The sequence below is a fragment of the Pinus tabuliformis genome, chromosome 3_1, assembly GCF_031772625.1.
Source record: "Pinus tabuliformis cultivar Carrire ecotype Pingquan chromosome 3_1, CPIR1, whole genome shotgun sequence".
Taxonomy (NCBI): domain Eukaryota; kingdom Viridiplantae; phylum Streptophyta; class Pinopsida; order Pinales; family Pinaceae; genus Pinus; species Pinus tabuliformis.
In genome coordinates, this window is record NC_142301.1 from 785,511,514 (window position 1) to 785,529,915 (window position 18,402).

Sequence of the window (18,402 nt, forward strand, 5' to 3'; positions counted from 1 at the left end):
TTGGTTTTGTAGAAAACATTATGGATCAATGTATATACCTGAAGGTTAGTGGCAGTAAAATTTGTTTTCTTGTTTTATATGTGGATGACCTTTTGCTAGCAACCAATGATAAGGGTTTGCTACATGAGGTGAGACAATTCCTCTCTAAAATTTTAGAGAGATTTCGGATGAAGGATTGTTCACCAAGTGTAGCTCCCATTGGGAATGTTGGGACGATATCAGAGTGATCCAGGTTTAGACCACTAGAGAGCTGCAAAGAAAGTAATGAGGTACCTTCAAGGGACCAAAGACTACATGCTAATGTATATCCTGTTTGAGGCTAATTTACATGGTGTATGGCTTAAGAATTTCATTTCTGGGCTTAGAATTATGGATTCATTATCTAAGCCATTGAGAATATATTGTGATAATTCAGCTGCTGGTTTTATGGCTAAAAAAGTGGGAGTCGAAATAAACACATCGACATTAAGTATTTAGCTATAAGGGAACGTGTTAAAGAAAATAAAGTGGTCATTGAGCACGTTAGCACTGAGTTAATGATCGCTGATCCTTTGACTAAGGGCATGCCACCGTTTAAATTCAAGGATCATGTATTGAATATGGGACTTGGTTCCATTATGCAGTTTTTTCATTGTATGGACAATGTTAATGAAATTCTTAATTATTGTGATGTTTTTTCTCATATTTATGTGCACCTTAAGTTGATTTGAGAAAATTCATTTAAGAAGGACCAAGAATAAACATAGGGTTTATTCATTAAGAAATTGTTGCCACATAAATTATAATAAGAATAAATACATAGTAATACATGGAAGATAATACTCGTCATAAGAGGACTTATCGCCATGATTCATGTATCTATTACTTAATAAAGATTATCAATGGTTTTTGAGACATTAAGTTTGGAAGTATGGACCAAGTGGGAGAATGTTAGCTCCATTAAGTTTTGCAATAATTGCTGCCTACAATTATGGAATTTAAACTGCAGTCTTTCCTTAACTTATGGAAACCAACTGCAGTAGTTTCCTTAAGTTAAGGAAATCAACTGCAGCTAATAAATTTATTGTTAGGAGCTACTGAAGTGGTCCATTACTCCCATCTGGAGTTCTCTGCCTTGATCTGTGGGACATCTGACACATAGCTATCAGAAGCTTGATGGAAGCTTAGCTATAAATTCATCTGTTTGGTCCCCAAGCTTGCATCTCAATCCCCTTCAGTTTACACCATCTAGCTGAGATAGCAGAGCTTGGAAGTGCCTTCAGATCTTTTGTGTTCTTTTTCTTTTGCTTGGATTGAAGCTGGAGTGCTGAAGAAGAAGCTTGTGGACTGTGGCCTGCATCAATACATCACCAATGGCTGGAGGTAACTCGTATCCCTGATTCTTTGAGTTTTTATTCCGCATGCAGAATCATTGCTGAAATTGTAGAATTTCTAATATTAGGATCATTCGGGTTTATCTATCTTGCTATGTTTTCTTTGAGAACTTGGAGTGGCCAATTCCAGTTTGATCCCAAGGACAAAAACCCCGTGGGTATTATTTTGTCTGATGGATCCATCCAGGGTCCACGATTGTGCTTCAGTGCATTTGTCTTCTCTTTGATAAGCACCCGTAGGTGCCATTGCAGGGGCTTGAAATTTATTGTATGACATGTACAGTTATTTCTTCAGTTATTAATATAAATAAAAGTTGCATTTTCATATTTGTTTTGTGTTTGGTGTTTTTACTACAATTTTTTTGAGAACATCTAGATTGTATCAAATCTGTTAGAAATTTTGGTGTTTAGGATATTACAGTGATATTAGAGCGTGGTATTAGAACTGTGCATCCTGCTAGCCTAAGGGTTATAGTTCATAGATCAAATTTTTCATGTCATAACTTCGATGAAATTTCTCTGCACCCTAGCCGACATTTACCCAACTCCGGTGGTACCAAATACCACCCTAGCTGGTCAATTAATTATCTTATTTGGTTCATGGAAGTGATTTTGGATTGGTTCTAAGACTATTGTACAAGATCTGATCATCCAAGGCCGTCGAACCCTTATCAGATCTGAGTTCTATTTGGGCATTTCGAGATCATACGATTGAGAGGAGCAGGATCAAGTTCATATACAACATTTTTCCATTGTTGAAGATCCGCAAACTTGCATCGTCGATATTTGTTGGTGGGGCAAACTACCATATTGCAGAAGTTACCAGTCGTTGGGCCGCACGAGGACCATGTAGGGGTCACCAGGGCCAGATAGTCTCACGATTGACATGGGAAATGTTTTCAGAGGCAATAAAGGGTGATGACCACGCACAAGATTTTATAGGAAGAGCAACATATATATAGTCATCCGAGGAGCAGAAGCTTGGAAGGTTCCTTTAGGTACCGAACGCTTGAAGGGAGACATGCGATCTATCTAAAAGCGCCCTCAAGGACGATCCCAGAATCGATGAGTTCTAGAATTAGCATTCCCTCACGTAAACGAAATAACGGGGTTCTCTATAATTTATGGGAGCATGCCAGCAGAAAGGATAGATCCAGTTTGCAAAGGGACATAGACTTCCAATTAAAGAAGCTATAAGGGGAAACAACCTCATGCATAACAACGTTCTGGTCATTTAAGGAAAATCGAGCATCGGTTGGTTGTTTAATCAACCCCCGTCACTTCACAGCATTCACAATCAACGAGGATTGAACACGGTCTCTGCAGTTCTTGTGGCATGGAAGAGGGTTGAACATTGTTCGAGGGCCACCGGTTGCAGCAAGTTGACCAACTGCTTACCACAGAGTCGGCTACCTGCATCATCAGTGGAGTCACCTCACTCTAATGTGAGCTGGAGGCTGTGGGGTAAGTGAAGAAAGTTGAGGAGAAAGAAGGAAGCCTAAGTAGGAGATCCAAGTCATAATGTCATCATTTTAATTTTGGAAATGCCTTAGGAATTAACATAGTAATCCTCTAGTATGCAATAGTTCTGTGGATAAAAAATGGTAACAACTTCCAGATCAGAAGAAAGAGTAGAACAACATGCCTTTCTCTCGGAAGATCCATGCTATCCTTCAACAGTCAACGAATATCCGGAAGGAAGATGTAAGAAGCAATTGTCTCTTTGAACTTGGATCCAAATTGCAAAGAACAAAGTCAAACATAGATCTTCATAAGTTGGAGGAATTAGACACATGTTTGTCTATGGTGGGGCAACCAGAATGGAAGAAACTTAGTTGGGCTCTCAAGCCATCCATGCTTGCATTGATACGACCCAAACTTTGGGAACATCCTTGTGAAGAGGTCAAACTCACAATTTCTTCTTGTCTCAGCAGAGTCATAGCTCTAACATCACCACTAGTGCCCTACAACAATGATCTCATGAGAGATATACTGCAGCTGATAATAGAAGCCCTTTAGGGATTAAATAACATTATGCTTCCTACCTTTCAAAAACGGTGTAGAATTTTAACACTTGTGACAGAATTCAACTTTGGCACATTCATGTTGAATCTGGAAAGTGATGAGTTGATCTTTCAATTGCTCCAAATCTTTTACACTAGTGTTATATCAACTCAATCAAACCATGTCAAAACAAGCATGCAAAAGATTATGTCTCTATTCTTAGAAGGCAACGCTGAGATTTGCAAGATACTAAGATCCAAATTGTTGACCATTTGGAGGAAGGAACCATAAGGATCACCAGCTGCCTATGATCTAGTTGACAAGTTGGTAAGGAAAACATAAAATTGCACAGAAGGGTGTTGACTAGAAAGGAGTTGAGAAGGATTGATGGAGGAAGCAAGAAAAAAATCTACAACAACAATGAACTGAGGAGGAAAGGACTATGCTTTATTACAAGGGACCTTGGGCCCTTAACCATTCATATCTAGGTGATAAGGAGGAAACAAGGGTAGATCATGGGGATTCACCCATAGTTGGAATCACCGGTTTTCAAAAGAGAACCTATGAAAGATCCAAGCAGTCAATTGCAGATAGTGAACAACAACACCATGTTTTCCAGAGAAACTTATAGGACAAGCCGATGATAATCAATCAGCTTGACAAAGTACACGAGGAAAGGAAGGAGGGAATTCCTCCTGATGATGAGGTAGTTGAGTCTATAGATATCCAGGAGAACATCCATAAAGAGTATGGGCAATCAAGTATAGATAACAGTCCACCAATACATCCATGTTTGACAATCAGAGAGGGTGGACAACTTATCCCCACATGTGGAGAAGGCCAGGAAGAAGACATTCAAGGAGAATCAAATGAGGAGCCAATAATAATAAACCAACATGATGAGCATGATCATGCGAGGCAACATGACAAATATAGTATGCAGGATGAGCCATTTCTGGAGGGTCAGTCAAAGGTTCAAGTTGAAGTTGTGGTCATGGGGCATCTGGTGCAGACAAATACAAAGACATTCAATAGGGCACAAGAATTTCCAGTAGAGGACTTTCGGGAAAGGATCATGCATTTCAAGACATATCTTATGATGTTGAAGTAGAAAGTCTGGACAGTCCGAGACACTATCTTATAGGAGAATAGAAAAATTGAGGAGCTCATAGGGGTATGTGCTGAATCAATGACCCAGCTGTCTAGTGTTGAGGAATAACTCAAGTCCCTCACAAGGCAACAAGAGGAGTATAGTTGGGAGTTCCAGAGTAGCCCTCTACAGGAGTACATAGATAAGGCTTGGAACACTACAAAACCCCCCTTATACATTGGGAAGAGCAGGGCAGAGTTCTCCAAATGCATCATGTTGGGTGACCGAGTGGAGCAACATGAGTTGAGCGTCGAGCAACATCAACATAGTAGATTTGCAAGTATTCAACCTTCCCAAGGCATGGATTGGTGAGAAATTATGACTTGGTACTCTATTGATGGGTTGATTCCTAAGAGGACACTCACAACCAAGGGCATATTGCAGCTTGGGCCCTTTGGCACAGGTAGTGATGGAGGGTTGAGATGGTACCATAACCCACAGGTCCCAAGACTTAGGTGGCATTGGGATCTAGGAGAATCCATTGGGGCTAGGATTGGCCGGAGGATTGTTTGAGATCCAGATGAATCTATCGAAGGAAGGATTGGTTGAAGGATCGTTTGGGATCTAGGTATCAAAGGATCCATTCAAGATCATGTAACATGGAGGTATGAAATAACACACTGGGTTGTATGGGATCTTGGTATCAATACTTTTTTTGAGGATAGTAGTGAATTTCTTGAGGGCAAGCAATCTTTGGGTCAGAGGATTTGTAATATTCCCTTTCTTGATATGGTAAAAAATGGACGGAATCTGTCCATGGTATTTCCCGTGGTATTTTCTCATGGTGTCATCCCATCGTATTTGCCTTTGGTTTTCGTGGGAAAATAATAAAATAAGGTCTTTAGAGAGTCCATCAAGCCTATAAAAGGGGATAGAAGCTAAGCATTTGGATCATTCGGGTTTATCTATCTTGTTATGTTTTTCTTGAGAACTTGGCGTGGCCAGTTCCAGTTTGATCCCAGGGACGAAAACCCCATGGGTGTTATTTTGTCTGGTGGATCCATCTAGGGTCCACGATTGTGCTTTAGTGCATTTGCCTTCTCTTTGATAAGCAGCGTACGTGCCATTGCAGTGATTTGGAATTTATTGTATGGCATGTACTTTTTCTTCAGTTATTAATATAAATAAAGGTTGCATTTTCATATATGTTTTGTGTTCGATGTTTTTATTGCAAAAAATTTTAGAAAATCTAGAGTGTATCAGATCTGTTAGAAATTTTGGTGTTTGGGATATTACGAAAGGATAGTTTATCAGAGTCACGCAACACAAGGAGATTGGGGAATTGCGGCAGTGCAATAGGTAAATGACTATTTATATTTACGAATTGATTTGTGCAGAGGAGTTGATGTTTATAGGTAACACTTGAAGGAGATTTATAATGGATCATAGCTTGGAAGTTATGATAGAGACAACAAGTGAAGTAAGAATTGTGGCAGAAGAACCTTGTAGTAGAGGAAGTAGGGAACAAGTAGAAGTTCTCAAAACAAGTAAATCAAGTAAGTGCAACAACCAAAGGAGCAGAGGAGTGCTCGAGAAGGTTCTAAGGAGAGAAAATACCAAAAGGTCAAGCTAGTGAAAAAAGATTAATGACGTATTGAGTAGCAAGAGGAGGAGCCTTTCTACAGTGGAGAGGCTTGGTTGCAGTTCATTGTTGAGCATGGAGAAGCTCACAAAGTTAAAGAGAAGAATAACCACAGAGGGTCATTACAAAAGTTTAGGTGAAAGCCTAAGAGAATGAAAAAAGATGTCAATGAAAATGACATAATGAGGAAGCTGAGTGATGATGAGTTTGAGAGGGAAACCGCTAAGATTAAAGTACAATTGAATGTACTTATGAAACGACTACAAAAATATGAGGAAGACCAGAAATGCGGATGGGTTTTTAAGAAGAAAGTTAAATGGTCGGTTAAGGAATTGTTTGCAATAAATTTGGACAAGAAGATGAGGCACATGATAAGAACCTGGTTGAAAGAAGGGGAACTCAAAGCAGTTGAGTACGAGGAAAAAAAGTGCACTATTGTGAACCAGAGAAAGGGCCATTGCTTGGAGAGAATGAGGATGAAGCAGTGGATGAGATCCAAGATTCTCATATTTTTAAAACTAATGAATTTTTTGTGGATGCAGGTATGGAAGATGGTGGACAGTTACCTACAACTGCCACAAAATTAGAGGAAGAGTGGAATGCAAATTCTGTTACAAGTGATGAAGGTGAAGGAGGACATAACTCTTACTTTGTTCTAAGCTATGATGAAGAGAAACACTTAAATTCAACACTTGTGAAAGGAGGTACAAAGAGAAATGATGAACATGAAGGCATACTCAAGGAGATTCCAAGCAATGGAATTGAGCATGAAAGTCTTCTACGAAAGGAAGTAGATGTGGACTTTGAAGAAGAAGTAAAGCTCTTGGAAGAGTGGTTGGTGAAAGACAAAGGTAATGAATGTTGCAAAGAGTTTATAAAACCAATTCAAGTTTGGTTTGTTCATTTCGAAGAATTAGCTTATTTGGAAGAGAAACTATTAGATCCAAAGGTGCATATCCAACATGCACAACTGGAACTGGAGGAGGAAGTTGCCTTGAAGGATACTAAGGTGAATGATACTATAAGGTATGGTCAGCATAATTTTTTTGAACTAGAGGTGAATAAGAATTATGTGATTCTTATACAAATGGAAATGCAACAACAAGTGAGAGATGCAAGCAAGTTACAACAGTCAAAGACAAAGTTAGATGAGGAAATAGACATGTTGTGGATGTTGATGAACAAGATGACCGAGAGAAGGTACAACAAGAGGAAAAGGACAACCAACAACAAGGAAAAGTTGATTGTAAGACTTTGCATTAGCAAGGCAAGTGGACAACAACAACATAAGGCTTGGAAACTAGGAATATTGAAGGTGACAGAAGCAGAAGCATATGGACAACAACAGTGCAAAGTTTGGGATCCTAGAGGATTCAGAAATTAATGAAACATGATCAAGAGATCATGAACTTTTTTCTACCTTGGGAGTCTGATGCACGAGCATTAAAGCTTCCAACCCATTAAGTCTTTGATGTGAAAAGACTTCAAAACAGGTCTTGATTTTTGAGAAGAATTTATATTCTTCTATGTAAATAAATTTTGTTTTCTAGGTTGGTATATTTTATGAGTTTTATAGTTAATGAGTCATAGTTTTAGAAAAGTTATGGATAGGCAAGATTTTTTCTGTAAGGAAAAAGGTAATTTACCTTGAAAACCATGAGAGATTTAGGGAATAAATCATGAGAACTTTATGGAATAAATCAAGGAGTGATTTATGGAGTAGGAAAATTTGCATTTCTTCTAATTTTTTATTTAATCATTGTGAACCTATGGGCAAGGCTAATGGCCAAATGAATGTGAAATTAGGCTCATAGAGAGAAACAAGTGTTTTTTAGTATTTTTGTATTTATAGGTTTTGTTAATGAAATGAAGTTTCATATCTTCTGTGTATGAAGTGTCTATGTGCACGATCATTGAAGAATTCTTAAAATCTAGAATTGGTAGAATTAAGTTCCTATGTGTGTGAATTGGGCAGAGAAATCTTATTGAAGATTTAGTGAAATTAAATTTACTGCATGTGTTAAATGGTGGAGACCAAGAATCATTGGTCAAACTGCTGATGATAAATTTGCAGTTAATTTTTTTATGAATTTCGTATTGAATTTAGTTATGGGTTATGTTGAGATCGTATAGAGATCTAAGTATATACCAGTGGATGAGTTGTGGCAAGAAAATTCGATTTTCTTGAATGGGTCAAATGGTACTCACCTCCATGTAGAATTGCTTTTGTCCTGGGTGGACACCCTTAAACTTCACTAAATAAGTTACTCTTGAATTTTCAAACTTTTACCGTGATTTGTGAAGAATTTTGAAATTTGAAAGATGTATAACTGAAATTTAAGTATAATAAAGAACATTTAATACAACAAAGGTAGTAAATAAAATTTAAAACCGAATTTATAAATACAGGCTGGGAATTGTGATGCTAAATTATGCATACCCTTAAGGAAAAACAGATAATTCGTTTGTGGAAAAACTCAGCAGTTACAATGAATTCTTACAGTAATGCCACTGCATAGCAATTTGCAGTACCGCTGTTTTTCATGCGACATAGGCAGTGCTAAGGCAACCTTACAAGTGGTAAAGTGGGATACACGAATCTGAACATTTGAGAATATCAAAGATGAGATCCACATGAACTTGCAGAAGGACCTCCCCTGGTCTGCCAGGTGTTATAAGAGTTGCAACTTTGACACTTGTGTGCAACAATGTGAAAATTTACTTAAGAAGAATTTACTTCAAAAGTTACTCCACAGTCATTGCATAAGATCCAAACCTGCTCAAATGACCGACGAGAAAGTGGTGAGGTATTTTCTCTCACGCTACTAATGGGCTCTAAAATATGCCTCCAAATTATACCACATTAACATCAGACAACTTACCATTTTGTTCTTGTAAGCTTCAGGCATTGGAGTCAAAGCAACCTACATGACAAAAAAAAATATCAGAATCCACTCAAGAAACTTAAAAAATCAATTGCCATTGGACGAAAGAAAATTTCAAGTATGAGAAATCAAAAATAGCAAAAACACATATAATAAGCTACTCTTTATACAACCCATTGCAAGTTGACTTCAAGATGTTCATCTTGTCGAAAATATCTACCTCTCGGTCAAGTTTCTCCCACAATTTAGACATATCACAAACAGATTTGGAGCACACTGGACAAGCAAATCTGCAAAGGACAAACAAACATGTTAGAATGGCAAGACATTTGAAATAAAATTAAAGCTGCTACAAGCTGTGACCACAGATCGCTGAAGAAGGTACCATCAATGGGCATATCAGTGCAAGTATATCTAGTATTGTGTAATAGTATAGGTAGACTGGAAACAAGAGGTTGTGAGCCAGGGCACAAAACAGGCCACATATGAAACTTACTGAAGTGTACCTACACGATAACGCTTTAGGACGGTATTGCATGTAAAGCCATAGGTGGATAAGAAGGGGATTATTGATCATGTGGAATAAAATCTCAATACAGGGATATGACTATTCCAGAATTCTGATAGACATGAGCAAAGCTAACTGATCATTAAGCAAAGTCAACTGATTTTTGATAGACATGAGCAAAGTCAACTATTTGACTTTTATCATATCAAGCATATCAGGTATTCTACTATAACAAGATAGCTTGCCATCACATATATAACAACTACAAGGCAGGACACTGAAACCACTGATGTTGTTTGTATAAGAGCAAGAGAAAAATAACATAAATGCACCCGGTATAGCTAGGTAATCCGAAGCTAGCTCTAGAAGTGGGTATTATTGGTCGGCTTTTTTCTTCCTCTGCTTCCCCTCTCTCCATTAGAAACAGTGAGCGTCCATACCGATGAAAATGAATCCATTACTATCTTTCTATGCTTTTGCGTTAGAATATAAAGGTCAGGTGCACTGGTTTCGTCATATCTCTCTACAGTTGGAAAGAACCCGAGTGCTGAAGGCGGTCAATGGACTATATGTGCATTGCGAGGCCGAATTCACAGGCATCAAGCGGTGGAAAGCCAGGAAACACGCCAGATTGACGTGGGACATTGCCCCCCATGGCGAAGAAGAGGTTGGTCTGTGTGTTGTGGTGTCTTTGTGGTTTTCTCCAGATATTGGGTCAAGGGTTCGAGCTTCTTAGAGACCGGGAAACCCCCAGCTCAACTGAACTGCTCTCACTCACTCTGTGTATGTTGTTTGGATTGGATTGCTAGTGGGTCAAATTTGACTGTGGGAGACGGGTCACTGGCTGTGTGTAGGTTTTCTTCCAGTTATTAGCTCTAGAAGAACTACTCCAAAGGATACACGTCCATCTTCTTATTAACCTGGCCATACATGAAATATTCTGGAGCCAGATACCTGAAATATGATAGCAGCTAGTTTTACGAAGCCTTGATTATAAATGACATTTATTTTCCTAAGGAAAGAGTTGGTGTAAAGAAAGAAATGGATATTTACCCAAATGTACCTACAATATCACTACCTATTGTTGTTTCTCACCCCCTCGAGAATAGATTCACTATGCCTGGGTACTTAGAATATTCGTTTTTTTTACATTGTTATTTCAATGATTTATCTGTATTCTAACAACAGACAACAAAATCCGAAACTTCTACCTATAAGTCTATGTGCAGATGCCGTTGTGGAGCCGAAGCAATTAGCGTGTAGCCACTTCTTTTGTTTGAAATGTGTGCCAAAGGTGAGATAAACAAAGCACTCATTTGCATTATTAAATCAATATATTTTTGAAAGAACATATATAATTGATTCAGGCTGCCATTTCTGTGAATTCTGCTGGTGCAGGTAATTAAATTGTCTGAGGAGTGCCCTATCTGTGTGCAACACAAGGGCAACCAGGTCTTTAAACTTTCTAGAAGGAGAGATTTATAATTTGATTATTACCCTTGGGAAAGAGAGCCAGTCCCACACCAAATGAGTGGTAGTTATACAAAATATACATCATGATACTCAGCTTGGTCCATTTCTCAGATGGCACCGGGTCTAAAATATAAAACAATTTGAAAATGGTGCAAATGCAATCCTTTGTATCTATATGAAGATACAGATAATGTACACAGTGCCCTGGGATGCATCAAGGTTCTGCCCTGGGGCCTGATTTATATTTTGTTTTTTTCGACTGAGATCTGCATCCCCACTGAATTGGGATTTTCAAACTGAGCAGGCAGCCAGGAAATTTGTCTACATATAACTATAGAAAATTCAGAAGATACCAAAAAAAGTATAGTTTACAGGAATAGTGTTGGGTATTTTAACCTAGGGAATAATTATTACCTAGTCTAGTGAACTACTGCTGCTACTACTGCTATTACTTGCAGTTATAGAAAACAACTATAGCCGTGATCAAGTTGTAATTCTTCAGTATAGAAAACAAAAAAGCATAGAAGAATTATGGGCGAGCTCCCTTTCATTGTGGCTCAAAGTATCGTTTGTTATAAGAAGTCTTTGAATAGTACAATGAATGACGAGAAGATTTTTCACATTATGTGTATACAGCTTTCATACATTTGGTGCTGATGGTGATTTTTATGTGGATGAATCATATTTGGTGATATATTATTTGTTTGATTGGACTTTGTGGGACACATATATATAGAAATTAGATTCTTCAATTCACAGACCAATTAACACACGTACAGTTATAACATGCTGGGTTGACCTGCAGGAGGCCCGCAGGCACCACAATTTGTAATGCAAGAAAAAGACATTGTTCTGCACGGTTCTCTTTTGAAACTTTCCGTCGTTGGGTTTGCTGCAGAAACTGAATGCGTTAGTAGTTACAAGTATTGTCATGATATTTATCAACAAGTGAGTGTGTGGTGGAAAAGGCATAGTTGAGTTGAGACTTTAGACCTCCCTCTGGCTGTCACAAAACACCCCATGACTAATGCACATTGAGCACCTTTGTTACATGGTTAAAACGATTGGTAAATTAACTGTCATCCACTTTTTGCAGCCACTGGAGGGACAGAATGAATCTCAACATCTCTTCTGCGTACCATCTGGCCCACCTTCCACAAAGCATTCTTACCTTGATGATACCGCACACTGGCACTTCTGATAGAGTGGCCAACTTTGTCCTTGATGACAGACAGGCCCACTCTGGACAGGCATCTTAATGAGGGACCAAGGAGTCGGATGGATGGAGAAAGAGATGCTTGGAAAATAGTTAAACAAGGCGCCAGTACTTTGTATTCATAACTGTCACTCTAGTGAGGCGCTCACAGTATTTTGACAAAAATATGCAACAAATAATTACACACCATTCTGGCAATCCTTTGCTGTAACTTGGTGTAACAAATCTTTTGGCTTTATCAATTCAATCAATTTTGGATTTCCTTTTTAGGCCATAAATCTGTTCAGAGAATTAAAAAACCCCAAGACAATTGAAATCGGCCGGCAGGGAAGGTTTCCAATGCGATTTATCGTCAGATTCGAGGAGATAAGTCGCTTTAAATGTGATAGAGAGAGTTCAATTGGTTGCATTTTTATCTAGTCCTTTTCAGTTTCTCGGTAATTAGAGCTGGGCATGGAAGGATAATGTGGACTTGGCTAACCATGGTGAGAAATGTGTACCTTTCTGGCTCAGGCGTAACAAACTCTTGTGTTTCTGATCAACGCAGTAGGTTTTGGATTTTTTCCAAGTTACAGATCGCTTCAGATACTCTCAAAATCCAGTATAGTTGTGTGTGAACGGGGAATGTTTTCAATGTGGAATGGGAAATTTATGGCCTACAAATCGGTATATAATGAAATATTGTGGAGTAGGTAACATAAATTTTTGGCCACAGATTTAGTTTGCAGGTTGAACAGGACAAAATATATGCAACAGAGCTTCATTTCAGAACATATTTCATGGAAAAACAAACTAAAATGTCCACTGCCTGGAGTTTCTGTTGGGGATTTCACTGGGGAAAAAGTAAACATGCATATATGGGATTTACATAGCCTTGCTTGTTATGAATTTTATGGTCAGTAGACATATCGACTGCCTCATAGCAAAAATAGTATAAGAAAAAGAGATCTGGAAAGAGCCATTCAAGTTCTGTAGGGCTTTGATGATCATATGTAAATTGCTGTTACTATCTCTTCTGTATTAATAAAAACAGACATTATATCTAATAAATCCAGGCGATGTTAGTGGGTCCATTGGGTCATCGTGCAGCAGTGAGTTGCACAAGGATGACCTAGATTCAAAACCATTCTATCCTAACACAATTTTGACATGAATTGTCCATAGAAAACTCTGACGGAATAATCATCCTTTCACGCCCTCTCTAATCAATAATAATACACTAACGAAGAAGAAAGTTCATGGAAATTTGTGCACTTACATTTTGGAGCCAAATAATCTCCGAGCTCGAAGACGTAGTGTCCATCTTTATCATCTTCACGCCATGGAGGAGAAATACCGCGCTGAACCGCAGGTCCCTTCTGACCACCGAGCGCAGAAGGCGGAGGATGAGGAGGAGGAGCATGCTCTAACCCTAGCCCTGCCGAAGAGGAAAGGATTCGAACCTGGTGTTGGGCATCATGGGCGCCACCATTATAGAGTAGCGTTCGCTGAGTCTACACACAGCCAGCGACCCGTTTCCCACAGTCAAATTTGACCCACTAGCAATCCAATCCAAACAACATACACAGAGAGAGTGAGAGCAGTTTAGTTGAGTTGGGAAGCTACCATATGCATCTTTCTCCGAAAACACCATATGCATCTTTCTCCGAAAACACAATGCGCCATTACTACTGGAGCTTAAGAATGCATAAGCTTCCGAAGAAAACAGCACGAATTTAGCAGCAGAACCGTCTTCATCAATATCCATGAATACACGACGCAGCTCACTTGCAGAACTCTGCGGTTATGCCCGCTCTTTTCCCGATGCCACGTAGCGTGAGATTGCAGAACTCTGCGGTTATGCCCACTCTGTTCCCGACGCCACGTGTCAGCGTGAGAAACAAAGGGACGACGAAAGTCCCTTTCAAAGGAAGGCCTATAGGATTATTGAAAGGAAGAAACCTCTACAGATAGTCAAGCATATACAAAGCTCACTAGTGACCAAGGAAATAACCACGATGACACAAAACCAAAACCAAACCATTCATATCAATATATTAAGTTTAAAACGCGTTCATACTAAAAACTCAATAGATTATTGGCAACACACTTTTCTTTTTAACTAAAAAATAAATTATACCGTTTTACATGGTAAATGAAAAGCGGAGAAATTTGTGATTTCCAAATACTAAAACAAACCAATTACAACTTACATTGCTGGTTGACACTACAACTAAAACATTAACTAATTGTAATATGCTTTTCCACATTGTAATTTAATATTTTAAAATAACCAAGCGTTATCTAATCTATTCCTATCTTCAACTTGTAAACTCAATAATTATTTCTAAAATTGCTGTCCACTTATACCATATATAGAACCACCTTAATTAATAATGATAACCCCTCAAGTGAAGGTCAGATCAACAATAGTTAATTTCAAATAAGGAAAATATTATTTACTTAAACCATGAGTGTTGAAAAAGCATTATTTAAATAGATTATATAAACATTAACCATTCCGCAATATCAACATTATTTACTTGCATTATGTCAACATTTACCATTGCGTGTATCTCGGTAACCATAACCAGATGGAAATAAGGTCGGCCCCGTAATATTATTTACTTGGTTTATGTCAACATTTACCATTGCGTGTATCTCAGTAACTATAACCAGATGGAAATAAGGTAGGGCCCGTTGTTGTATAGTGCGATTAGAAAGTCAAATTATAATATTCTTAAACCAATACTTATTGTATTCTTATGTGATGTTTAATAAAATACAATTAATTTTGTGATCTATAAATAATTTTGTAACTATTTTTATTTAAACATTAATAATAATAATAATAAATGGGTTTTCCATTGATTAAAACCTCGACTTCCCATCATTTATCATAACCCCCTGTTCAGTATTAATTCTTAGAAGATCACACATGTTTCTTTCATCTGACTTGCAGTGTCTACATTCTCCACATTCTCCAGTAAATAAGGGAAGCACACTGTGACCCTCCTTGAAGTCAGTCACCCCTTCTCCAACACTCTCAACAACTCTGTGTCAAGCAACAGATCTATAGTTAGTGACCAATGCAATGCATTGCATTTTTGCAAAAAGGAAATGAAATGCAAAAAAACAAGGTGATATTGCATCGCCAATTTGGATTACTCCTTTGGCTCATTAATGGAAGGAGATTAATCTACAGGATCATGCAAAATTTGGTAATCGGATGTGCACGTGTATCCTCATGATTTTCTATTTATAAATTTCAGTATTGATTATGCAAGAAAGCAGGATTGGGTTTTGTAATTTGTCAATTACTTTCTTTGGTTGGAGTTTTGATTATAGTTTAAAATTTGGTATTGCCCTAGTGACTGCAACGTGTAACTATGTGATGATACCCGAGCATCTGCGCTCTTCAGTATTGTTCTACAATAGTTAGAGCTAAGGTTTTCCAGAGATTAAAGTAAGTCTCACTACTCATTTAGAATGGCGATTGAGATTCAACGGCCCAGTTTCAAATGTGGTCTACATTATCAATTTAGTATTTCATAATCGGCATGGCCAAACTGTCTATTTTGATTTTCGCAAATTCAATTTCAAAAAACAGTATTTGGAAATATTTATTTCAATTGTGGATTGGTTTCATGGTAAACCAAAACAGAAAATCGCTTTCCTTGCACATATATGCTGCCCCGAATTGTTATCATTATCAGTATTATTATCTTCTCCCAACAACGACAGAATGACGGATATACGCACAAGAGAAGAACCAAAAAGACAAGTACTCCAAGATATCCACTGAAAAGAAGCCTATAATCACATAATCATTACTGCAGTAGAGTGTTTACATTGTTACTTTAGCTCTCAGAGGCCTCAAGTAAACTCTAGGTGCAAATTTCAATAGTTTTGCACAATCATGTATGATTTAATAAATATTGAGGTTTGCAGCTCAACATCTTTTTTATCTCTCTCAATGCTTAATAGATCCAAGTAAAGGTGAAGCTATGCTAGTTTACAGTTGTTTGAAGTTAGGAAGAAAGGCAAAAAATGTCATCATATTTGGACTATATGGTAATTTAAAAAAAAAATGGCATTGGTTCTTTTTCCATTTTTATATTAGTGTTATATACACACAAAGATCTCCTGCACCCCAGACTGTAAAGCTCCTCACTTCTCTTGACCCAAATACAAAACTCAATTGATTTTTATAAGTCTATAAGTGCATGCTTCAGTCCAAAAATTGGCTCCAAACAGCTCATACAATATAATAAAATATGGTTATACAAATTTGTGCAGGTGTCAAGTGAATGAAAGAAAATTTACCACAGATTTGTCCATACTAGGGCACCAGAGGGGTTTTGTACCCAGCAATGTGCATACTGAATATGTGCTCAGAATTATCCCACAACTAAATGTCTGTTCATCCTCAACTCTTTAGGGCCCAACATGTGCCAAAAAGAACAATCTCAAAAGATTGCATGTCAGCCAAAAATAGCTTGACTTAAAATATAACAAGAGAACAGATATAATTGATATTGAAGCATCTCCATCCAAAGACCACAACTGTAGTTGAATCAAGTGTGTTTCTTATAGTGGAGAAAACAAGGGATCTATCATGAATCAAATTGTGTTCTTATAGTAGAGAAAACAAGGGATCTATCTTATTTGTGAAAAGCACTCACCATAATCCCTAACTTTCTGACAGAATTAAGTCTTCTTGTTTCATGACACATGTACACACTTGGCTCACAAAAGTTTGAATGATCCATAGTAAGCTATATCTACTAGAAACAATTGCAACATAGCAAAATCATCCTGAACCAACAACTATCACATGCCACGTACCAACACTAATTCTGAAGGGTTAATCCATAATAGTAATACTTTAGGTGAGATCACGTAATTAAAGAAAACCATCTCTAAGCATCTTGAACCCCAATGTCTATAGGTCTCGTGTGAATTCTATGATAGGTGCAACAAAATATATAAGAGTTCAGTTTTGCAACAGTTAATGGAGGTTTTGCAATTTTTATGCATGTAATGGAGATTTTGCAATTTTTATGCAGGTAATGGAGATTTTGCAATTTTTATGCAGGTGTAAGCAAGCCTAATATGATTTCACAAAATTAGACAAGAACAACAAATCGTTTTGCTTATGACTACTTTCAGATTAACATTTACGAATGCGGTCTCCATTGAGCTATTAAAATAATAATAATAAATAAATAAATCATTATTTTTCCTTTTTTAGTATGAAATTATATTCTGAAAAATTTCATGCAAATTTTGTTAGCTATTAAAGCAACTCCAACTTGGATCCACAGAGTCGAACATCACCGACTCAAGCTGTCTTCCATAGGACACGATACACGAGAGCAAATTCGGATATTTTGCATAGGAAATTGGCAGTCGTAGAATTTGACATCACATTTTTCAAATAAACTATGATGATAACTTCTAGTTTCATTTGGGCAAAATACCAAATGGTATTCAACTGAAAATTAAGGCCATATCACAGGGCTATACACTAACCATCAATTTCTGTAGTGCACTACCTATTTGAGACTTGAGAGAGCAACAACAAAAGAAATGTCTCCCAAAACAAGAAATATGAAAACTTCAAATAAAAAACAGCAAGAAAGCAAAACCATTCTGAGGTTCAGCAAAACATTGACTGATGTAACAAACAAAATATAAATGCACAAGGACGTTCATAAAGAGTTCTTGTCGATGATCAAGGTAACAGTTAACTGGGACAGCGAAGAATTTTACCAAAATCTAACTGACTAAATATTTAATATGAAAGGCTACTAACATGTCATTCACCATGAAAAGCATGACATTGCAGGCACCATCTGCCCAGTGTTAGTCATAAGTTCAAACAGCCAAAATCATCACGTACGTACACATGATATATTATAGACCCCAGTACCATCTGCAGTGCCTGCTACTATCATACTGTTTCAAAGGTTGGCTGATTGATGTTCATTGTGTTCAGTTACATTCCTTATTAGCATCATTAATAATAATATTATATACTTACATCAAGACTAAAACTAAAGCAGCATTCAGATTTAACTCAGCTGTTATTTACACCTAAGTTGATCTTATATCTTGTTACATTAACAACATTGATTATCTACACCTGCGGCACAACTACAGGCAAAGAAGGCTTTCAAATAGATTAAAAATCAAGCTGAGAATCATTCAAACTTCAACTCAGACATCA